The sequence below is a fragment of the Phacochoerus africanus genome, chromosome X (genome assembly GCF_016906955.1).
Source record: "Phacochoerus africanus isolate WHEZ1 chromosome X, ROS_Pafr_v1, whole genome shotgun sequence".
In the NCBI taxonomy this organism is placed as follows: Eukaryota; Metazoa; Chordata; class Mammalia; order Artiodactyla; family Suidae; genus Phacochoerus; species Phacochoerus africanus.
In genome coordinates this window covers 29,032,346-29,057,651 of record NC_062560.1, presented here as the reverse complement: position 1 = coordinate 29,057,651, position 25,306 = coordinate 29,032,346, and the positions used below count along the sequence as shown (strand labels likewise).

The 25,306-nt window shown below is 42.9% G+C and overlaps 1 protein-coding gene across 3 annotated transcripts in view; it reads left to right on the top strand.

Annotated features, from left to right (window-relative positions):
- The first annotated feature begins 14,916 nt into the window (after positions 1 to 14,916).
- Positions 14,917 to 25,306, top strand: part of TAB3 (TGF-beta activated kinase 1 (MAP3K7) binding protein 3) — a 93,873-nt gene continuing 83,483 nt past the window's right edge. For all 3 annotated transcript variants that reach the window (XR_007132821.1, XM_047764752.1, XM_047764751.1), the window contains exon 1: positions 14,917 to 15,098. The gene's annotated coding sequence lies outside the window, so the exon portion shown is untranslated. The remainder of the gene's footprint in view (positions 15,099 to 25,306) is intronic.

Genomic DNA, 25,306 nt, shown 5'->3' with positions numbered 1-25,306 from the left:
CCTGATCCACTACCATCTTCAGTTCAAGACCAAAGAAGGATATTGGGAGAGCGGGGAGGTCAGTAGTGGGAGGTGACCAGGAAAAACGCAGTAAACAAGAGGAAGGTTGTTACGCAGATGTAAGTCTTTGGTTTCTCCATTGATAACTTTCTAGAGTTTTAGTCATCTTCCTTTTCCTGGTACAGAGAGGGAGACACCCTTACAAATGGAGATTTGCCTTATACATTTAAATGTCTCTTACAAAAGAGTAACCTCTGTTTTCCGAGCTTCTCTTTTGTTTCTTGAACATGACCAGCTCAAAATAATCATATTTTGGATGGCAAATTTTGCTCCCCTTCAGTGGTAATGGGATTGTACTTGAGAGTTCTCTCCTATGGCAATACGTATGTTTTCTGTATGAGAAGAGAAACACACATTGATTGTGTAGCCAGAATAGCAGAATGGCAGAGCCCAATAGTTTTCCCCAGAAAACTATTCTTCTTCTATTATCATAATAGATTTTTGAGTTGAGCCCATGGCCACCTAAAATAAAAACATCATTTCCTAGTCTCCTTTATAATTAGATGTGGTCATGGAACTAAGTTTTGGCCACTGGTATGCGAGAGGGAGTGATGTGTGCAACTTCCAGATTATGCCATTAAAAGGAAGGCCCTTAGGAGTTCCCACTATGGCACAGGAGGTTAAAAATCCCACTGCAGTGGCTCAGGTCACTGCAGAGGTCCAGGTTCAATCCTCAGCCTGGCACAGTGAGGTTAAAGGATCTGGAGTTGCCACAGCTGCGACTTGGATTCAATCCCTGGCCCAGGAACTTTCACCTGCGTCACGTGCTGCCATTAAACAAAAAAACAAAAAACAAAAAACAAAGGAAGGTCCTTAAAGGGAAGGTACATGCCTTTCTCTTTCCTATTTTCCATTAGTTGGAATCTGGAGGTGGTGGAGAGCCACCTGGGAGCAGGAGACAAAGGCAGCATGTTAGGAATAACAGAACAAGATAGAAGGTGCCTGATTTTCTAATACTATAGAGCATCATGCTAGCCTAGACCTTTATAGGAAGTTTTATTTCTTTGTTATACACAGTCAAACATATCTTAATAAGTAATTATATATCATAATCTAATTCTAAAAATCCAGAAGAAAATAGGGTATTTTTCAGCTTTGTGTTAGAATGACTTCCTCAGCTTTGAGCAATATGAAATATGAAATAATTCATGATCATATTGTGAATAATTACATTAACGTTACTCAAATTTATAAGGAAGACATCCAACTCCATTGTTAAGGGAATGAGCAGTCAATTAACTTTTAAGGAAATAAGGATGGTAAAGGAAAATAACTTGAGAAATGTTTGTCCTATACATATATACCCATCAAAAAAGTGAAAATTAGGTATTCTCTTGTGGTGCAGTGAGTTAAGGATCTGGCATTGTCATTGCAGCAGTTTGGGTCACTGCTGTGGCACAGATTCAGTCTCTGGACTGGAAACTTCCACATGCTGTGGGTCCGGCCAAAAATTTTTTAAAAAGTGAAAATTAAACTAATCTAGAAATTTCATTTTACAGATAATAATTACATAAGCTAATGTTTTTTGTGGAACTACTTCATGCTAGGCACTATGCTGAGTGTTTTATATTTACGTGTTTCGTCTCCACAGCTTTTTATATAGGAGAAACAACTCGACAAGATCACGTAACTAGAAAGACCTCTGAGCAAGATTTCAAATCCAAGGGTGTCTGACATTAGTCAGTACTCTCAACTACTCAACTACATGGCCTCTCATGCCAAAAGAGCAACACTGTTAACACACAATGCTGGAAAGACTGGTAAAGTGACTTTCTCATCCATTACTGTCCGATTGGCTCTCGGGAACCTCACTACCCTTTTCTCGCCCTTCGTGTCACAGGAAACTAAATTTTCCCAGTTCAGGAGTTCCCGTCGTGGTGCAGCAGAAACGAATGCGACTAGTATCCACGAGGATGCGGGTTCAATCCCTGCCCTTGCTCAGTGGGTCAGCGATCCTGCATTGCCGTGAGCTGTGGGGTAGGTCACAGACATGACTTGGATTTGGCAGTTGCTGTGGCTGTGGTGTAGGCCAGCAGCTATAGCTCTGATTCGACCCCTAGCCTGGGAACTTCCATATGCCGTGGGTGCGGCCATGAAAAGCAAAAATAAAAATAAAAAAATAAATTTTCCCAGTTCCTTTGTTCTCTGGCTTCTGGGTAGTTTTTCCCAATGGACAGTACTTGGAGAAGATTGGAGCGCAGAAGATGGAAGAGTCCAAAATGTTTTTCTCCCTCTCTCTTTCTGTTTCCTATGGCATCTCTTCCATGGATCAAACTTGTCTCAGACCAAAAATCTTCCTTGATGATCCCAGCTACTACTGGAGAGTTCTAACCAGGCAGACCCAATTATGGTTCTAATTCCTTTCAGGTGGCCCTGGTTTCTGCATTCTGATAATACCACCTCATCCAAGTGCCCCTCAATCCCCAAAGGTGGCAGAATCATTCTGCTGCTGCCAATCTCTGGGTTATTTCATGCCGACTTCTTAGCTTCTTCTATTTCTTGCAAAGTCAGTTTCCTGTTTTATTTTCACTCTGCTAAAAATACGAGAGTTGTTTTCATGGTTTTTGCTGGAACCCGACTTACAATACTCCCTTCTGGGGATTAAGAACAATAATGATGATCATATATGTTGACTGAGTTTTCTATGCTGAAAAGTGTATCCCAAGGGAATAATTTAACAGAAAAAAACAAAAAAAATTGTGCATTGGTGTCTCTTTCAGCATTATTTATAAGAAATTGGAAATCACCTAAAGGTCCAATATTGGAAGAATAGACTAAAAAATTGGGGTACATAACACAATGGAATAATATGCAGCTGTTATAATTATTGTACCAGTCAGCTTCTGCTAGATTATGCTGCAGTACCAAATAAGCCGTAAATTTCACTGATTTGTTATAGGTTTATTTCTCACTCATTTACCTATCTTTTGCAGTTCAGCTGTAGTTCTGCTTCATCCCAGGACCCAGCTGGAAGGACTAGCTCCATGTTGGGCTCAAGGCAGTAAGGACAGAGTAATAGAAAGCTCTTAAAGCTTATTCTTTGATGTGAAATATGTCATTTCTTCTCAAATTCCACTGACCCAGGGAAGTCACATGACCAAGCCTGATACCAATGGGACAGACACCACTTCTGTAGGGAGGCCCACCAGGAACTGGTTCTGTAGAGATGGCTTGAGAGGAAAGGGACAGCAAATATTTTCAACAATAGTAAAATCTTCCATAATAATGAAGACTATGAGGATAACATGGCAAATATTTGATATAATGATAAGTAAAAACATACAAAAAGACTTTATATATACTAAAATCCATTTTAACCTGCTTCCAGGGCATATGAAGTTTAGACGGGATCATAGGATTAAGTTCTAATGCATGACACTATCTATCAGGAGATAGTGTTGCAGGAAGTGGGACCCCTTGCAGAGCCTGAGCATGGGCTCTTTAACACTTGGAAAAGAACTGTCAAAGGAGACACAAGAGCTGACAAAGCGAGACACTTTATTGGGAAAGGGTGCTCCGGTGGAGAGCGGCAGGGTGAGGGAATCCAGGAAAACTTCTCTGCCATATGGTTCCCACTATCAGGTTTTATGAGAATGGGGTTAGCTTCCGGGTTGTCTCTGGCCCAGCATTCATCTTGCCCAGTCCGTACTTGATCTGGCCCAAGGTCCTTCCTGGTGGCATGTGCACTTCTCAGCCAAGATGGATTCCAGCACCAACCTAGGAGGCTGGTTGTCTCCTGTCTCCTATTGGCCTCTCCCAAATCCTCCTGGTTAGTCTTCAGGGCAGCACCACACTCCTTATCAGAGCCTCCTGTTGTCAGACAACTCATGCAAGCAGCTATGGTCTGGCCTGACCAAGGTGGGTGATTTCAGTCAATAGTTCACTTACAGTAGTTAGATCCCACAAGCTGAGGACTCAGTCCCATAGGACTGTTCCTTTCCTCTCCACTTCATTTGCCAATCTCAAGTCCACGTTGTTATCTGTGCTTCTGAACAACTGGCTATAATTTGGAGGTCCCTGTGACACCCTCCTTGGGTTTGATTGATTTTGCTAGAGCAGCTCACAGAATTTAAGGAAACAGATTACTTACTAGATTACCAGCGTATTATTTACTTAGTAGATTACCAGTGTATTCTCAAAGATGTAACTCAGAACAGCCAAATGGGAGAGATATCCAAGTGCAAGGTATGGGGAAAAGGCACAGAGTTTATATACCCTTCCAGGACATGTCATCCTTTTAGAACCTTCACCTGTTTTACCAACCTGGAAGCTCTCCCAACCCTGTCCTTTTGGGTTTTTATGGAGACCTCATTAAGTTGGCACAATTGATTAAATCACTGGCCATTGGTGATTAATTCAACCTCCAGCTCCTCTCCCCTCCCCACAGTGTGGGGGATGGGACTGAAAGTTACAACCCTCTAATCCCTGTGGTTGGTTACCTTGGCAACCAGCCTCCACTCTTAGGGGCTTTCCAAAAGTCACCTCATTAGCATAAACTCAGGTGTAGGTGAAAGGGGCTTATTATGATTAACAAAAGACACTTTTTTCGCGTTCTTATCATTTAAGAAATTCCCAGGGTTTTAGAGCTCATTGCCTAGAATAGGGAAAAAAACCAAATATATTTCTTATTTATAAATCATGTTAAAAAACAAAATTCAACTGAGTAAAATTTAAAGATCTTAGGGCTTTATTCAATGATTCACAGATTGGGCAGCATCCCATTTAGCAGATAGAAAGGAGCTCCAAAGACCTGCACAAAATGGAAGACTTTCACAGGCACAAGGAGGAGGGAAAAGGAAGTTATTGTCTCCCAAGAGCTGATTGTTTCAGGCAAGGTCACCTTTCTTTGGGGGACAGCAGGGGTCTATCAGGCAGATTACCTCACTAGTGGTGACCAGGTAATTCCAGATTGACTAGGTTGAAATTCTTTTTCTGAGAGCGGTTGAAATTGCAGTTAGGTTAGATATGAAATCTTGGTTTAGTGCCCTGGGCTTAGCACAAGTGACTTCATTTTGGGCATGTTGTCTCCTTTTTAACAATCACAATGTCACAAGGACTCACTCTCATGTACTCTGATTTGCCATTTCCCAGCTATTCCCTCCCAATTGTATAGGCTGATGACAATGAGTCAGAAGATTTTACAGTGAGAAGTTAAGGAAAAGCACCCTCTGACTGGGAGCACAGGATTTGAGAGTCAACAAATGATCTTTTTAGATATGAAAAGGATAAATACTTTTAATTCTCCACATAATTTCTCCTTGGTAAAATTGAAATAATGATAAAATTTGAATATTTATTGTTTATAACAACATATATTCACTCCTTTTTGTTTTTTTGTCTCTTGTCTTTTTAGGGCCGCACCTGCAACATATGGAGGTTCCCAGGCTAGGGGTCCAATCAGAGCTGTAGCCGCCAGTCTACACCACAGCAATGCCAGTTCCGAGCTGTGTCTGTGACCTATACCACAGCTCACAGCAATGCCCGATCCTTAACCCACTGAGCGAGGCCAGGGATTGAACCTGCAACCTCATGGTTCCTAGTCGGATTTGTTTCCGCTGCGCCACGATAGGAACTCCATATATTTACTCCTTTTCATTATGAGTTTATACAGGACCTTCTTCAGGACAATCTCCTCAGACAACTGTCTCCTTCCTATAACTTTTTCCAGCTTTCACTCCCCCAAACACCTTGTTCAGACCCATAGTTTGTAGAACACCAAAGGCATGCACTATGACTTCATTTGCTATGCTCCATTATGCTTATTTGTTTATATGACATTTTTCTCCAAAAGACTGGGAAATACCTTAAAGCCAGGGACTTTGTCTTATTCATCTCTGTATTCTCAGAACCTGGCTCAGTAAACTTATGTGGAACAAGGAATGAATTCCTACAGCTGTGAATAAAGGACACTGGCTGTTTCTGGTGTTCCTTGCAGAAGGTCCATTGTATTGGGGAAGGGAAGGCCCAAATTCCCATCTTGGCTGGACCTATTATTACCTTGGGCAATTCACTTAATCTCAAGTTTTATCTGTCAAATATCTCTTTTTACTATTCCATGTTTACTCTGAAAAGGAAACTGTGTCGTTCAGCAAGACCTCAAGACTATCTGGGAGAGAAAATGTCTAAAACAAAAGTCATTTTGGGGGGGGGCTGCAACTGCTGCATATGGAAGTTTTGGGGCCAGGGATCAAACTCGTGCCACAGCAGTGACCTGAGCCACTGTGGTGACAATGCCAGATCCTTAACCTGCTGAGCCACCAGGGAATTCCAAGAAGCCCATTGTTTATGTGTTTTGAGGTGTTGGCTGTAATCTTCCCAATAGCAAAGGTTCTCAGTTATAATATTTTGTAAGAATTATTAGTCAATAAATCATTTACTTTTGGTGAGAAGGTATTTAAATTTTCCCTTGGTGCATACTCATTGTGTCACTAAGGTTCTCCAGGTTTGTTTCTTTTTGTAGAATCAAATTAATTTGAGATGCTTCTTGAGCCCTTAAGCCTTGAGCATTTATTTTGTGTTGAGCACTAAGCACTAGCAAAGATAGGATTCATTTTATTAATACAGAGTATAAATATTTTCGGTCACTTTGCTTTCCCTATATTCAGTCATGGTCTTGAATGTTCAAACAATTCATATACTCGTTCATTCAGTATATCAGTATATCAGTTTAGGTTCTTTTGTTTGCAAGCAACAGAAAATTTATCCCAAACAGGCTTATGTAAAAGGAAATGTATTAGTTCATGTAACTGAATAGTACAGAGGATAGAGCTGGTTTTAGGTACTATATGTTGCAAGAGTTCAAATGAGGTCCCCCAAATCTAGTTCCTCTCTGTATCTTTCTCTTTCTTCATCTCTCATTTCACTTCCTTTGGGTTGGTACCATTCTTTAGACAGGAGTTCCCACTGTAGTCATGATATAGCTATAGAAACTCCAGATCCTCTAAACACTCAGAAAAAAAGTGAGAATGTCTTCCCTGGATATTAAGAGCCTCATTGCATCTGACTGGCTTTGCTTAGGTCATGTACCCACCCTCGAACAAATTATTGTGGCCTGAGGAATGTGAGGCTCTAAGTAGCCAGAGTACTGTGATAATCCTTGGAGCTGGAGGTGGAGGCAACTTCACTAAAGGCAAGTACACTTAAAGAGAAGAGCAGTTTCCTTCATCCACCACCAAGAGAAATCTGAGACAATTACTAGAGAAAGGGTTGGTAGGTGCTAGATAAGTAAAACCACTCAGTCTAGTATACATAGGTTTACCATACACTATACAGAGGTCTTAGATTAGGTTCTCTGGCACTAGATTTTGAAATGAATAACTGAGTGCAGAAGGTTATTGAGAAATTCTCTTGGAAAACACACCTGTAAGGATATGAGGAAAATGAGACTGGACAGAGGGAAACACTGATCCAGGATGAGGTTGCAAACAATGCTTCAGCTTGCCTCACATGGAGCTCTGGAGCTGGAATGGTCCTTTAGAGTTGACCCAAATTAATGCAAAGATGCCAAGCCTTTATATTTCCACATCAGCCAGTCATTGGTTGTGGGCCATCCACTGGGAGAGTACATAATTTTTGTGAGGCAGACCCTTGAAGACAAAGGCAATTCCCAGGAAGGGATATAGATAGCAGCTCTTGGGAACCAATAGCCCCAGTAACTTGGGGATAGGTAATTTGTCCTGAAGGGGGGAATTTTCTGTACCATTGCTGTCATCTCAGTGAGGTCACTCGATATGAACGCTTCCTTTTTTTTTTTTTTTTTCTTTGTGCCTTTTCTAGGGCCGCTCCTGCAGCATATGGAGGTTCCCAGGCTAGGGGTCCAATCAGAGCTGTAGCCGCCTGCCTACGCCACAGCCACAGCAACGCAGGATCCTAGCCGCGTCTGCAACCTACACCACAGCTCATGGCAATGCCGGATCCTTAACCCGCTGAGCAAGGCCAGGGATCGAACCCACAACCTCATGGTTCCTAGTCGGATTCGTTAACCACTGTGCCACGACGGGAACTCCTCTTCCTTTTTTTTTTTTTTTTTTTTTTTTGCTATGTCCAGCTCATGTGGAAATTCCTGGGCCGGGGATTGAACCCATGCCACAGCAGCAACCAGAGCCACTGCAGTAACAATGCTGGATCCTTAAACCACTGAACCACAAGGGGACTCCCCATATGAACTCTTCCTAATTCACCTACTCACTCATTCTCTTCTACTTGCCTAGCTACAAATAGTGTTTTCCTCTCCCATTTTGGAGGGGTCCCATCCACCATTATCCACCCACTGGAATTGCATCAAACCTACCTTGCTGGCTCTCTAGAGAAGAGATTTTTTGAAAAAAAAAAATCTATTTGTGATTCTTTCAACTCGCAAGTTGAGGAAGGTGGGCTCTGTCAGCCTGTGCATGATGATTCTCCTACAGCACAATTGAGCTTATCTAGCATTAAGGAAAAGTCATAATACATTTATTTAGAAGTAAATATGGAGCATATTTTCTATTCGAAATGGACTTTTGAGGAAAAGAAATTAGAGATTATTTTGTACTGGTTTAGAGAACTGGCCCCCTAAATGTTTTTATTCCTATTATTAATCGACTTTGATTCCAAAGAAGAAAAAAATGTTGCATCAATTGTAATGAAACTCTTTCTTCTGAGAGAAAGGTTGCCACTCCTGAGATGACTGCCTTGGTAGAGATGATCCAGTGGGGAGCTGACCACTGGATAAGGGCATTGGTGTTTAGGAGTGGGGGCTAGCAGAGAAAGGGATCATCTCTACCAAGGCAGTCATCTCAGGAGTGATCCTGGTAACTGGCTGGAGTTGCTGAGATTGGTATACTATATGCATCGATTTCAGGTGATGGCCTGGGACTCAACTCTATTCCTCTGGCTTGTTCCAGAAGGAGTCCTGATGAGTATAGGTGAGTCACGTTCCGGGAGGAGCACTAACCCATTATTCATCACGAGATACAAAACTCCCAAGTCAAAGAATTTGAGATGTCAAACAGTGAGCGTGTCCTGCCCTGGGTCCAGGGGCAAAGGATGCGGGTGATGGGCAACTGCTGTCTCTTCCTGCTTTGTCCTTTGCACTTAATTAATAATTTTCCCCCCTTTTAAGTGTCTTTATGTAAAAGAGCTCAATTCTATGGTTCGTTGTAGTTATGATAGGGAAAGTGAGAGTAGGTAACCTTTAGTTCTTCCAGCAAGCTAAGAAGGCATTCTGACACACTCATTATTTAGGGTACTGGCCAGTGCAGGGGAAAGTGTTAAATAAAGGTCAGGTGGGAAGTAAAATAGATTATAGGGGAATTTTAGATTATGAGGAATTGGAGTTCCCTTTGTGGTTCAGCGGTTAACAAGCCTGACTAGGTTCTATGAGGATTTGGGTTCAATCCCTGGCCTCACTCAGTGGGTTAAGGATCTGGTGTTGTCGTGAGCTGTGGCGTAGCTCGCAGACTCAGCTAGGATCCTGCGTTGCTGTGGTTGTGGTGTAGGCCGTCGGATGTAGCTCCGATTGGACCCGTAGCCTGGGAACTTCCATATGTCGTGGGTGTGGCCATAAAAAGCAAAAAAAAAAAAAAAGATTACGAGGAATCTCTTTCCCATTGAGGGTCACCAAATTGCAAGATAAAAGTAAATCAAGAAGTGAAAATTAGCATAATTTAAATATTGTATTTTAGTACAGATTTATCTGAAAGTGGTCCTGAAAATTCATGCTCAATTGCAGGCAAAAAGATAACTGGAACCAGAGATCTGCCCCTCTTCCAGAGTGGTGAGTTGTACTCAAGCTCACTTCCCATAGGACTTCCTTCCCTCATGGGAAGATTGTAATATCTCATCAGCCTCGGGGCCCAGACAATGCCTAGAAATAGCTGGAACCCCAAATTCAGATTTCCTGGCACCAAGTAGCCTGTCCCTAGTAAGGTTCCTTGTAGGCTTGCTCTACAAGAAGGCACAGCAAGTGATCCTGTCAACAGAACTGATTAGCTACTAGCCCAACCCACCACCTACAGAAACTAACACTGAGCCATATTATGGCACCGTTTCTCAAGGAGACCAGCCAGCCACTTGGACAAATTGATTACTTTGGATCCCTTCCATATGGGGTGTGTGTGTGACTGTGGGGCAGTAATTCATTCTCTCCAGAACTGATTCATACTCTTGTTATGAGTTTGCTTTTCCTATCCACAGTTCCCCCAGCAGCACCACCATTCACGAGTTTACAAAAATGTCACCTATTGATGTGGTATCCCACACAGTATTGCCCAAAACCGGTGGACTTGTGTTACTGCAAAGGAGTTGCACACGACTGTGAAAATCACAGGACTCATCACATAACTCATCACTCATAAGCAGACAGCCTAGTGAAATGGCTCATTAAAGGCCCAGCTAACTTTTTAGCTTTTAGACCATACTCTGCAGAGTTTGGGTGACTTGCTGAGAGGGAGCCCTAGTTGGTGCTGTGAATTGCCTCTATTCTTTTTTCTTTTTTTTTTTTTTTTTTTTTAAGAGCTGCACCTGCGGCATATGGAAGGTCCCAGGCAAGGGGTCTAATCAGAACTGTAGCTGCAGGCCTACACCACAGCCACAACACCAGATCTGAGCTGTGTCTGTGACCTACACCGCAGCTTGCGGCAATGCTGGATCCTTAGTCCACTGAATGAGGCTAGGGATTAAACCCACATCCTCATGGATACTAGTCAGGTTCTTAACCTGCTGACCCACAACAGGAACTCCGAATTGCCTCTATTCTCATCACCGTAAGTGACCGTGGGTGAGATCAGAAGTGCCGCCCAGCTGAGCCCAACCCAAATCACTTAACTTATTGCATAATGAGCAAATGAAATAGTTATTGTTTTAGACAATCACGGTTTTTTTTTTCTTTTTGCCTTTTCTAGAGCCGCACCCGAGGCATATGGAGGTTCCCAGGCTAGGGGTCTAATCGGAGCTGTAGCCGCCAGCCTATGCCAGAGCCACAGCAACACAGGATCCGAGCCGCATCTGTGACCTACACACAGATCACAGCAAAGCTGGATCCTTAACCCACTGAGCAAGGCCAGGGATCCAGCAACCTCATGGTTCCTAGTCGGATTCGTTAACCACTAAGCCACGACGGGAACTCCTAGATGATTATGTTTTAGAGAGGTTTTGTTACATGGCAATAGATTGCTAACAGGTGAAGTCCATAATATCTGAAATGGTACATTTGTCTGATACAGCTGAAGAGAATACATTCTATCACATTCTAAAGAAAGCTTCTAGGCCCTTGCCTAAAGGTTCGTCAAGAGGTGGCAAAACTGGTTCTGTGACTATCACTCAACACTTCCTCCAGCCTAAATAAGAGAAGACTAAAAGGGAGGCTTTTCATTAGTTATCATCTTTGAGAGAGTGTTGTAGATTTTTCGCTCCCATTGGGGAAGGCTAAGCCAAGTAAGGGGGGATTCTGAGAGCTGCGTGAGGAGTGTCTTCAAGATGTATTCCTTTGCAGATCCTTGATTACTGAACTGCTGCTGTAGGTCCAACCTACAGAGAGAATTGTCTTTTCTTTTTTTTCTTTTTGAGGCTGCACCTGCCACATATCAAAGTTCCCAGGCGAGGGGTTGAATTGGAGCTGTGGCTGCAGGCCTCCGCCACAGCCACTGCAACGCCAATTCTGAGCCGTGTCTGCGACCTACATCACAGCTTGTGGCAATGCCAGATCCTTAACCCACTGAGCGAGGCCAGGGATCAGACCAGCATCCTCATGGCTACTAGTCGGGTTCTTAACCCGCTGAGCCAGAAGCAGAACCCAGCGAATTTTAGGGAGGGCCAACCATGTATCTTTGTAGAGCTGTGCTAACACAGACACTGCTGCTTGCTTCTTGCCAGAAGAATTTGAAGGCAGGAAGCTTGCTGAGCAGCAATGACAGGGTAGCATGTCTGTTGTTCAGCACGGCCAGGATATGTGGGTTTCCCACAGACTGACTTTAAGAGAAAGTGAAAAAGCTTGAGCTTCTTGCTTGTACCCTGCCAAAGGATGAGGCAATACCTGAAGCAAGAAGTTCTGGGTATTCTACAAGAGGCAGGAACTAAGTTAGAGAAGTTTGATTCCAAATCAAAGAACTATGCCCTGAGGAAGGTGTTGAAGAATCACACGCACCTGATGAGAAAGCCAGCATTTGGATGCCTGTCACAGAGAAGGTATTGACAGCCTAGAGAGGACTTAAACAGCATCAAGTGTATAAAAGACAAGGGGCTGAGAGATGCCAGACAAAAGAAAGAGCATCATTTGTGTCCTAAGATGTGCTATCAAATCTTCCCAGTGGGAGCCTAAGAACCCCCAAATGAAACCGGGAGAGAGAGAGAGCTGATTTTAGACATCTGTCATGTCCAGAGACGACAAAACTATCTTATGATTGTATGTCTAAAGCAACAATTTACCCACTTCCATTCCCACCCACTTCTTCTCTAGAGAAGAAACTGGTTAGCAAAACAAGGGAGGAGAAACAGAAACCTGAGTAACAGAAAGCTTCTTTGAACTGGGAGAGAGAAGCAATAATCTAAAAATCAAGGTCTGAGTTTTGATTATTTTATGGGGCTGCCGATTATCCTTCCAAGCTTCTTTTCTAGTCACAGGATTTTTAGCTAGGTATAAGACTGCTTAGAATAGGACCCCATTTCCCAGTCTTCCCTGCAGGTAGATAAAATAATACAATTAAGTGATGTTAACAACCCATGGGTAGTGCCCTGAAATGAAATCAGTAGGCCTTCCTTTTCCTAATGACTGGAATGTCCCACCATGTGTGGGTGTGTGACAAGAGTTAATGGCCCCCTTTCTGACCATATCCAGTTTCTAAAATGAATGATTCTCAACACTGGAGCTGCTCTGCTTCAGGATATGGGTCAAGTTCAGGTCTGCTCTGTGTCTCATTCTCATTCCCAGGCTGCAAGAGGTCTGGAAGCTCTCGGCAGGGCAGTGGCAGTTCCTTTCCATAGCAGCAGTCAGATGCAGTTTGCAGCTTTCCCCACACTTGCAGACACAGCAGCTCAAGCCTCCCTCATAGACACCAGCAGCAGCAGATACTGCTTCCTTCTCAGAGGAAGTACTCAGAAGTTTGAGTTTCGGCTCCACAAGACTCCTTGTCTAAATAACTACATCGTAATAACAATAATAATCCCGACTGCTTTCCTTGGTTCCACTAGCTCTAGGCATAGTAGCTGCTTCCTGTAGTTGCTACCTCAGCAATATATTAGTTCTCTTCCTGCTGTGGCACAGGGGGTTAAAAATCTGACTGCAGCAGTTCAGGTCACTGCAGAGGTACAGGTTTGATCCCTGGCCGTGGGCAGTGGGTTAAAGGATCCAGCATTACTGTAGTGTGGCTCGGATTCAATGCCTGGCCAGGGAACCTCCATATGCCGCAGGTGTGGCCATAACATTAAAAAAAAAAGTTCTGGAGTTCCCGTCGTGGCGCAGTGGTTAACGAATCCGACTAGGAACCATAAGGTTGCAGGTTCGGTCCCTGCCCTTGCTCAGTGGGTTAACGATCCGGCGTTGCCGTGAGCTGTGGTGTAGGTTGCAGACGCGGCTCGGATCCCGCGTTGCTGTGGCTCTGGCGTAGGCCGGTGGCTACAGCTCCGATTCTACCCCTAGCCTGGGAACCTCCATATGCCTCGGGAGCGGCCCAAGAAATAGCAACAACAACAACAACAAAAAGACAAAAGACAAAAAAAAAGTTCTTTTCTTGCCTTTTCAGTTATCTAATTATTAATTCTTTACATTAAATTCTATCTGTGAAAATAATTGCGGTGGTTTGTTTTCTAGGATCACCTGGACTGATTCATTGGACTAAATCCCATGACTGTGAGACTCCCCTCAATAATTGTCTCTTTGATACAGTATCTTAAGACATCCTGCCCCCAATATCTGTCACTCCTCTCTGTACTCATTTCTATCCTAGAATTTACTGTGCTGAACTGTCATCACTGTTTTTTTCTCACACATCTCCATCCTAGGCCAAGAGATCCCTGCGGTCAGAGCACATCTGTTTCCCCAGTACCTGGCACATAGGAAACTCTGGAAAAGAGTTTGAATGAGTAAGTTAACGAGCGAGGAAAAATACAACAGGAACAGACGCAGTTATCTTAGTGTGAGATTTAGAGGGCTCAAGTAGTGCCAAAATGAAAGAGAAAGTTAAATGTTGATGTGAGAAACAGAAGGGCTGTGGTTGCCAGCTGTGAGCCCAGCTCTCAGGACACAGCAAGCGAACCGATAACAGGATGAAGGGGCAGCTAAGATTTTGCAAAGACTGCTAGGTGACAGGGAGAGTAGGAAGAAAAGGGTCGGACAATTCCCAGGGATTCCAAAGTGTGTGGGTAGCTCGTGCTCTAGACGGATGACCAAGCCTTAAAGGACACCTCCCACTTCGTCACGGGGTCCCGCCCAGTCCTTTCCCGGGTTTCAGTCCTGGTTTCCCCGCCCCGTGCCTCTAAAGGAAAGAGGTAAAACACGGAGAACTGGATCCTATTTCAGGGGCTGTTCCAGGCATGCGTACTCGTCCGCCCGCGCGCAGGCGCAATAACTTTCGCTGTAACATGATGCCCATTTCCGATATGGGATAGCGTTTGCTCTGCAGCCAGCTCAGGGTACCCTCATTGACCGCCTTTCCTGTGGGCCCCGCCCTCCGGTTGCTGTCGGGGGAAGCCTCGCGAGATCGCCATCTTTGTGCCTGGCGAGCGACGGCGCTCGACGGGAGCCCTGAAGCCGGAGGTTCGCTTGCCAAGCTCTTGCTGAGACCGGATCCAGGAAATACGAGGCGGGCCTCGGTGGGAGGGGCCGACTGAGGGAGGAGGGAGGAAAGGGGGCGGGGGCGGGGGCGGCGGCGGCGGTGGCAGCGGCGGCGGCGACGGCGGCAGCGGCGGCGGCAGCAGCAGCTCTCACCGGATTCGGGCCCCGAGCTGCACGCACCCAAGGGGGGTCTGGCGGGGAAGCGGCGCCGGACCCGGACCCCCCGCGGGAGCAAGAGTCTGGTGTGAGGGCTAGGCGGCGGCAGCGGCAGACGGGAAGCAGCGGCTGCCAGGTGAGTGTCCGCGAGGAGGCCCGGCACCTGCCCGGGCTGGAGCGTCGGGGGTGGCCCCTGGGGTCGTCCCGTTGACCCCGCTCCCGGGCAGTGCGCGTGGGCTTGGGCGTGTGCCGGACTGCGGGTGTCGCGGGGTACTGGATCGGTCTGGGGCTGGGGCTGCGGCGGACTCCGGGAACTGCGGGGCTGCGGGAGGTCTGCGCAGGGCCTGGCGCGCCCGCGCCTGCCCTGGACGCCCCAGGAGGCCGAGGAGAGAGGGAGTGGCCGGGGGCCTGGATTGACTTTGGGCCCCCCTCCGCACCCCGAGAAGAGGGAATGGTGTCCTTCCTCGCCGGACCCTGGGCATTGTAAAGAGTGAACCTCTGTGGGCTGCCAAAACGTTTGGGAATGAAGATTACCAACACCCAGGTTGGGGTTGTTGAGGGCGTTGAGTGACGTGGGGAAGGTGGTAGTAATAGTAATAATTGCTCTGGAAGAGGTTTGTAAGTGGTTTTTGGCAGGTGTGGAGTAAGGCGAAAATGTTGTCGTTCGTTTGAAGAAGATCATACAAGCTGTCCTCTGAGGTCCAACAACAGATTAGAATTATTTCCAGTTGAAGTTCTATAGTTAGTACTGTGTTCCAGCTCATTAAAGTGCCTGCAAGCAGGATTTGGGGTTCTGGGATGCGGTTCGAGGTGGGTTATTAATAAGCTGAATATAAAGCCAGAAGTTTAAACTGTTGATGCAAAGCATTTCTGTCTTTACTGAAACGTATTTTATTTAAGTTGCTTAAGAAAACTTGTCACCTTTCGTCCAGACAGGGCTTGTCAATTCCATGTGTTCTTAATTGACATTTGTCAATCAGACAGTAATTTTGGCACCGTGCTGTATTGTGGTTTGTAAAAGAACAGGTATGAATGGGAAAGAACAATTTAACAGACTAGCTTCTTTTACACACTTTTTCATTTTGGAAGGATAAGGGGATTTATTTTTTTGCTTTGCAAATGTTTTACAATAATAGAACATTAAGAAGGAACAAACATTTTGATTAAGAAAGGGCTTTTGAGAGGAGAATTCAATTTTTCATATTATTAGACATCATCACCAATGGTTTAGTTTTGTAATAGCGTCTTTTTATGAATACTGGAAGAATGCAAACATATACACATAATTTTAAACTAATGTGTGATGTGAAGTTTTTCAGTTTTAGTTCCACCCAACTCCCCCACCCCACTTAATCAAGGGAAAGACTTTAATGAAAGTAAATATTACATAAGTGATTTTCATCTTAACATTTGACAGAACATAATAATCTGTGTTCTGTCACTGAATTTTCTTCCACATGTTTTTTTTAACACACTTTCAGCACACACTCTACAGTTTGTGTTGGAGTAAAAAGAGCTAATGTTGAGTATTCAGGCACTGGGCTTGGTGGGTTATGTATGTTTGCATTAATCTCATAGCTACCCTGTGCTAAAGATAGTGTTATCCCTGTTGTACAGATAACGACACTAACCTCCAGTATTCTTTAGTAACTTGCCTAAGCAGGTCATATAGCTGGGAAGTTGTGGAGCCAGAGCTCAAACTCAAACTCATGTGTGTCTGATTCTAGAATATGTGCTTTTTCTACTATACTCTGCATAAGTGTGTGTGCCGATGAATACAAATTTTATGAAAATGGAAATTTTTGTTACAAAGAAATCTTTTATTTCTTTCGGTAATCTCGAAAGCTTTCTGTGTCCTTGGCTGAAGGTAGTCTCTGGTTTTTTTTTTTTTCTTTTCTTTTCTTTTCAAATGTGTCCATCTTCTAGCCAGAGGTAACATTTTAGTGAGGAACATCTGCTGATTAGTGAGGATTCCTAATAGCCAGTAGTGACCTATCTGAAATTCAGATGTTGTCAATAACTTTGCCTTCCTTTCATCATGCCCAGGAAACTTAAGAGATCAAACATTTTGTTTATTCTGGTCCTGAGTAGTTTTTCAAATTACATTACTAAAATAAAATACAAACTATATGGATTTTAATTTGCTTTATCATAACTTGGAGGTTTACACACACATACCCACCCACCTCCTCATTCACCCGCCTACCTTCTCCAGCAAGTGGAATATTTGATAACAGATGCTGTTTTTCTTTTCTTTAATGTAGTACAGAGGTTTTGGACCAGTTTGTGGTTTGTAGAAAATATGGCAGCTGTTCTGGGATCCAATCTTTCATGGGGCTAGAGAGTGAAAGACCTTCCCAGGCTGTATCTGAGATGTTGGTGTAACAGTGGAAACTGTCTTGCCATTCCATGGCAGTTGGTCACTTTTGAGCCCCACTGGTCTCAGCTCTTGCATCTTTGATGTGCTGCTGAACTTGCTTATCTGGGCATTATATCTGTTCAAGAGGGAGTTCAACTGGAAGAGTAGCCACTGAAAGATGAACTTTAAAGAAAGAATGCTAAGTGCACTCATCCTCTAGCAGGTCATTTGGTTAGGTTTACCTGTCAAATTAATTATGCCTGGCTAGAAGTTCTGGAAACATGGGCATATGAGGCTGGAGGAAAAAGTCCTGTCTCCTTCAGGACCCATCTGCATTTGGCTTACGGAATTTGGAGCTTTGCTTGAAATAAAATACTTTGAAGTCCTCATGGGCAATGTTTGGTGATGAATGAGCAAGTTTTTCCTAATAATTATACTTCCAAGAAGGGGTTAACTATATTCCTTATTTGTGAAGGTAATTACTCATGATATTTGGGCTATTGGGGGTGCAGAAATCAACAAATGATAATGTAACTGAGTGGTCACCAGGTAAATAAAAAAGCCTTTTTGAAATGATTTATATTGCCACTATATAAAAAGGCACCAGGGAATTGTCTCACGTTTTTTTAGAAGTTTATTTTCATACTTTCTGCATAATAAACCTTGGTTTATTACCATGACCAGAAATGTTAATTTGTCTGAAAGTGAAATAGCCCCGATGAAATGTTTGAAACTGTCAAAAGGAGTAAATCCTAAATGTTTAAGAACATTTACTGTAGTTTAATTCATTAGCAATTGTATTAATTTGACCCCCCAACATTCCACTTTCCTCCTGCTTCAAATGTCTCACCTTTCCCTCCTCTCTTTCTGACACTGTTCTGCTGGTACCTGGAGCCGTCCCTTAGTTCTTAGTTGACACTGAATTCTTTGACAGAGTGAATGACAACAAGGAAGGCAACCGAAATTCCTCTAAGTGCTCTAGGAGCTCAAGAGGAACCTAGACAAGACCCTCTAACCCACTTCGATTTTCCTTGCAAAGTAGTCAGAGTGAGGGAGGCAGTTGTTTCTCTTTTCCTTCTCTCTCCTGAGCATTGAGGCGGAAGGTTTGTAAGAGACTCCATCTGCTGCAGGAGCAGCCATGATGGTTCCCTTATCTTCTTCTGCAGCCCTCTCCAACCCCCACACTTTTTCCTTGCTCCTTTTAGCTGCCCTCCCATCCTTCATCCTTTCTTGCCTTCTTCATCCCTTGATCTCCCTCCACTGCAGCTCTGCCTTTTTGTCTGAAGCCTAATATGCTGCCCACCATCCTCTTTCATTCCTTTCCTCCTGCTGGGCTTTGATCATGGAAGCCTGGGCCTGTGGTCCTAGGGGAGCTCAGACTCCCAGTTAGGGGAGTGAAGAATTCTTTTTTTACTTCCAAAGCTGAGTGGAGCAGGGATAGTTGCTTTTATTCTAAGTCGAATGCTAAATGGGTTTTCCCAAAGAAATATTGCCCATGCAGGTTTGGTATTTTATTATACTTCTGTATAATAAAATAACTTATGAGTTATAATAAAATAACTTAGGAGTGTTTAAGCTTCAGTGGACCAGGTTGGAAAGCTGGCTATCTTTGTTTCCTGGGAAGGCAAGTTCTGAGGTTCTAGTAGATGATTAAAAAAAAAAAAACCAGCTTGTGCCTCAGAAGCTCTTGGGGGCTGAGTGCTTTTTGTTACTCACTGGGATGGTAGGGAGTACACTTTTAGCTTTCCAAAGTGATGCGTACTATGTGGGTCAGATGGCTCTTCTGGGAGATAAACTGATAGCCTTTTTAGATGGTCAGTGAAGAATTTCTGAATTTAGGCGCAGGTTTTGAAATACAGTTGAAGTTCAGTCTATCCCCTGTTAATGTTTGTTGTTAGAGCAGGTGTTAGAGTGTTGTGGAAAGAACAGAGTTTTTCTTTGTCACAAAAGGAATATCTTGTTCCGCTACTTCTTGCTGCTGTTTTGAAACTTTTCAAGGGTATTGGAATTCTTGCAGCTATTTTACCCAAGTTTACTTAAAATGGGCAGTGTATTTTTTTATCAAAAGATTTTAAAATAAAGTTTTATTAGGTTTTTGTTGAAGTAACAAGCAGTTACCAATGTTTGTATTGTTCAAACAATTCAGTGAGGGATTTCAAAGTGATAAAAGTGAAGCAAATGCATTTAAAATTTGTTATCCATAAATATGTTCAGTCTTAGCTTGGTTGAACATATTCCTAATAAAAGGCAAGACAAGCCTTTTTTTTTTTTTGTCTCCAAACCACTTTTGTCTTAAAAATGAATTTGAGGAAGTGCCCTTTGATTATTTTAGCAGTTTAAAAATTATTTAATTACACGGAGATTGCATTGGTTAAAAATATAATCTCCAGGGGTAAAATGCTCAAATGTTCAAATCTTACTTTTGACACTAACTAGCTGTGTGATCTTGGGAAAGTTGCTTAATCTCTGACCTGTTTCCTCATTTTTGAAATTGAAATAGTGTAATGTCTACCTCATAAGATTTTCATGAAGACTAAATGAGCCAGAGAATGTATAGTATATAGACCATGCCTAGCAATGGTAAATGCTCAAAAAGAGGTAGTTCTTTTTGTTATTATTACTTCGTCAGCATCATTATTAATGCTGCTATTACTACTTTAACTATGTTCTGATATGATAGCTGTTCTGTTCATATGTGTGTGTGAAAATATATTTATTTGGTAGTAGTTTTTATTTTATTTATTTTACTTTTTGTTTTTTTGCCTTTTCTAGGGCCGCACCCCTAGCATATGGAGGTTCCCAGGCTAGGGGTCTAATCACAGCCGTAGCCGCTGGCCTGCGCCAGAGCCACAGCAACGCGGGATCCAAGCCGTGTCTGTGACCTACACCACAGCGCACGGCAATGCCGGATCCTTAACCCACTGAGCAGGGCCAGGGATCAAACCCGCAACCTCATGGTTCCTAGTCAGATTCATTAACCACTGAGCCATGACAGGAACTCCGGGTAGTAGTTTTTAAATGCAAGGTTTTGGGAGGGCCAAGGAGACAAGTGTATTAGTTGTTGGATGCATCCAAAATTGGCCATAGTGTAGGAAGTACATAAAATATTAAGCTAATTGTTTTCAATAACACCATTTCTATTATGTTGGGTTTAAGGAATTGTGCCACTTTGACATTATGAGGAAAACTGGATTATTCGAGTGACCACAGGTTCTTTATTAAACTTTGGTTAACTATCTTGGCATCTATAAGGCCATAATCTGTGTAGATGGAGCCTTAATTTCTAAATAATTATAAGACTTTCTTTTTAGAAGTCAGCACTGTTTTTCCACAGAAATAGTTTCACATATGGCCTTCAAATTCCCAGGCCAGCGCAGCATATCTGAATTTGCAGACTGATAGTACTACCAAACTAGTTTCTATGTATAACAGTGTTTCAACGAGAATATGCACTGAGTGCATCAGGTACTGAAAGATTATAAACACAATCTTGAAGATGGAGTAGTGGGGTCACATTCCTTCGCAATTCTAGCAAGGACTCCCAAGCCTTGGGCAGAGGGCTTTTTTCTCTGCTAGAGGCTAAGGACAGGGTGAGTAGTAGGACCTGGTCTGTAGAAGGCAAGAGCTTTTCCCAGGCTTGGCTCCTCAAAAGGCTGTATGGTGGTGTCATTGCCCTCAAATCTCTGTTCTAATGCTTACAGAACTTCTCATATCTAAAATGTAGATGTAAGGTTCTTGGGAGGGTTTTCTATATACATATGTGTGTGTGTATATATATATATGTGTGTGTGTGTAAGACATATATTTATACACATATTTACACACACTTAAAGTACTTAAAACAGCACCTGGGAGTTCCATGGTGGCTCAGCACGTTAAGGAATTGGCATTGTCTCTGCTGTGGCTCTGGTTACTGCTATGGTATGGGTTTGATCCCTGGCCCTGGAACTTCTGCATGCCATGGATGCAGCCAAAAACAAATAAAATCACCACAGCACCTGACCCATTGGTAAGTGCATAAGAAATGTAATATATATATAATATTTCCCATTGTGGCACAGCGGAAATGATTCTGACTAGTGTCCATACGGTTGCGAGTTCTATCCCTGGCCTCGCTCAGTGGGTTGGGAATCAGGCATTGCTGTGAGCTGTAGTGTAGGTCGCAAATGCAGCTTGCGGTTCAGATCCTGTGGTTTTTTTTTTTTTTTTTTTTGCTTTTTCTAGGGCCGCACCCTCGGCATATGGAGGTTCCAGGCTAGGGGTCTAATCAGAGCTGTAGCCGCTGGCCTATGCCAGAGCCACAGCAACTTGGGATCGGAGCCGCGTCTGTGACCTACACCACAGCTCACAGCAATGCCGGATCCTTAACCCACTGAGTGAGGCCAGGGATCGAACCCGCAGCCTCATGGTTCCTAGTCGGATTTGTTGACCACTGAGCCATGACGGGAACTCCTGGATCCTGTGTTGATGTGACTGTGGTGTAGGCCAGCAGCTGTAGCTCCAATTTGACCCCTAGCCTGGGAACTTACATTTTCTGCAGCTGTGGCCCTAAAAAAGAAAAAAAGCAAAATAAATAATTAAATAAATGTTATGGATATTATTATTATTTTATTTTTTTAGCCACATCTGTGGCATATGGAAGTTCCTAAGCCAGGGATTCATTCTAAGCCACAGCTGCAGCAACTCTGGATCTTCAATCCACTGTGCCCGGCTGGGATTGAACTTGCATCTCAGCAGTGACCTGAGCTGCTGCAGAGACAATGCCAAATCCTTAACCTGCTGCACCACAGTGGAAACTCCTGTTTTATATGTAATATTAAGCGTAACTGTTATAAGACTGCTGGAATACTCTTCTCTAGTTGACTGTCCACTGCCCATATCTCTTGTACTTGAAGAGGATTAATTTCCTCCCTTTATAACTTTTCATTTTCATCCCTGCTTAAAGTAAGCATCTTTTTTTTTTTTTTTTTGGAGGCTTTTCTGGGGTTTATTTTATTTACTAATATTGGAGAAATAGCATTTAAAGAGTCCCTCTGGGAGTTCCTTTGTGGTGCATTGGGTTAAGGATCTGGTGTTGTCGAAGCTATGGTGTGGGTTCAGTCCCTAGCCTGGGAGCATCCACGTGCCTCGCGTGTGGCCAAAAAAAAAAAAAAATTAAAGAATAAAGAATCCCTTCTGTGAACGTGCCTCCATCCTCTTTTTAGGCCTTTTAGGAATGTGGAGACACATGGCTTGAAGATACTGATTGGACATTTGATTGGGTCATAATTGAGGTACAAACTTTTTGACTTTCGGTAGTTCCTTGTAAGTCATTTCTTTTTAAATAGGCAAAAAATAGTAGAGTTCCCATATACCATTCACCCACGTATACATAACCATGGTACATTTGTCAAAACTAAGATGTTAACATTGGCATATTACTGTTAGCCAAACTACAATTTTGTTTGATTTCACTAGTTTTCCCATTAATGCCCTTTTCAGTTCTAGCATCCAATCAAGGACACCATGTTGCATTTAGTTGCTAGGTCATTTTTAAATCTTTAGTGGATAAGTTTCTGTGGTCACAAAACCATTTTCTGGTTTAAGCTTTCTGCAGGTCCTCATGAGGGCAGGTATTTCCCCTGTGGATGGCAAGTTCAGGGATTCATCTTGGCACTAAAGTTTATAGTTTGAAATAAAAAGAGAGAGTCCTATGATAGAGGAAAGAATGCTTTGGTGATAGGGTGGAGACTAAGCCATTTTTATAATTTAAAAATATGTTTTGGAATTCTCTGGTGGTCTAGCATTTAAGGATCCACTGTTGTTGCTGCTGTGGTACAGGTTTGATCCCTGGCCCTGGAAACTTCCTCATGACATGGGCTCAACCAAAAAAGAAAAAAACATTTTTCAACAAGACTAAATGGGTTGTTTTGTGTACTGTTCACTTTCAGTGCATTTAGCTTCAGAATGACAAGACATTCTTTTCAAAATATTAAAGATATATAAAAAGCAGGAGTTCCCATCGTGGCCCAGTAGAAATGAATCCGACTAGGAACCATGAGGTTGCAGGTTCCATCCCTGGCCTTGCTCAGTGGGTTAAGGATCTGGCATTGCCATGAGCTGTGGTGTAGGTTGTTGACGTGGCTTGGATCCTGTATGGCTGTGGCTGTGGCTGTGGCCGGCAGCTGTAGCTCTGATTCGACCCCTAGCCTGGGAACCTCCATATGCCGTGGGTCCGGCCCTAAAAAAAAAAAAAAAAAGCATAAAAAGCATACTTTGTATGGAATATAGAAGCTAACTGGAATGAATTGGAGAAAGTTTTTTAGTACTTAAAATTCTGATGGAGAAATTAATATTAATTTAGTACAATAATTTATTACTAATTTAGCACATTTGTTTATATGTATTGTCTTCAGTTTGTGGTCATGGATTTTTTTTTTTGCCTTTTTCAGGGGTGCCATATGCTACAGGTGCCATTGTCATTCCAAATTATCACATAGGCCTTAAGTTTGATGTCATGGTCATCATTTAGTCATCAGAAAGTTATCTGTTAGGTTGCATATTATGAACTTTACTTTAGAAAATCTTATCTTTTCTGCCCCAGAAATAGCTTTTGGCTATTAAACGGATGGCAAAGAAATTAATTTTGAGTTGGTAACATTTGGATGAAAATGTTTTAGTTGAATATGGTATGTAATGAGGGACACTGCCAGTAAACACACACTTTTGGGGGGTGGAAACCCCCTAGAACTTACAGAAAATTGACAGTGGTGTGAACTTAGTTAAATAACTTAGATTGTTCTGCTTATCAAGAGCTGCTTATGACCTTGGACAAATCACCCAACTTGAAAGGACCTTGGTTTCTTTGTAAAATTAGGAGATTTGACTAGATGTATGGATCTGTTCATTTATGAGATTTGAAAGGTTTTTTTTTTTTTTTTTTTTTTCTCTTTAGGGCCACACCTGCGGCATATGGAGGTTCCCAGGCTAGGGGTTGAATCAGAGCCATAGCCATAGCCACAGCAACACCAGATCCGAGCCGCATCTGCGACCTACACCACAGCTCACTCAATGTCAGAACCTTAACCCACTGATCGAGGCCAGGGATCGAACCTGCATTCTCATGGATGCTAGTCAGGTTCGTTAACTGCTGAGCCACAACGGGAACTCCTGAAAAACCTTCTTATTTAATAAAAACCTATAAGATTAAGCTGCTTGTCTTTAAAAAAAAAAAATTTTAAAAACTGTTTATTCTGTAAGAATGTACCCCTAGTCCAGAGTTAACTATGTTTAAAAAATTTGGGGCAAAAAATTTACAAAAACTTTTTCAGTGCAACTAATAAAAGTGATATCTGTAAAATTGGCCCATCATTAGGTCTGTCTTAAAAAGTTCAGATTCTAAAGCGTTCCTAAGGCACAGTATTCTGGAAGACAAATGTGCTTCCATTGGTGCTGCATGATGTATGAAGCATCCATGACAAGCACCTTCCTCCTGATACTGCGGGGCTGTGAGTATAGAATCAGACATAGGCCCCCAGGGTGGCATGGAACTCTGTGTTAAGCTGCTTGTCTTGAATCTTTATGTATCAATACTAGTCACTAAATCTAGATATAAATCAGTTTATCTTTTGGGGTTCACATAGTTTCAAACGAATGTTATTGTATGCTTGAGAGTCTCTGTTTGACAAAACTATCAGTATTTTTTAGTTATTAGCATGTTGTCTAATACTTGCTTTTTAAGTTTTTGTTATTTAATTTCTGTGCTTTGACTTGAAGCAGTAGATTTCAGGCTTTTTGCTCTCATATCCCCTAATCAATTTTGAGAAACAGATACTCCTTCACACTTAAAAAATGTATTAAGGAGTTCCCATCGTGGCTCAGTGGTTAACGAATCCAACTAGGAACCATGAGGTCGCGGGTTCGATCCCTGGCCTTGCACAGTGGGTTAAGGATCTGGCGTTGCCGTGAGCTGTGGTGTAGGTGGCAAAACGTGGCTCGGATCCCAC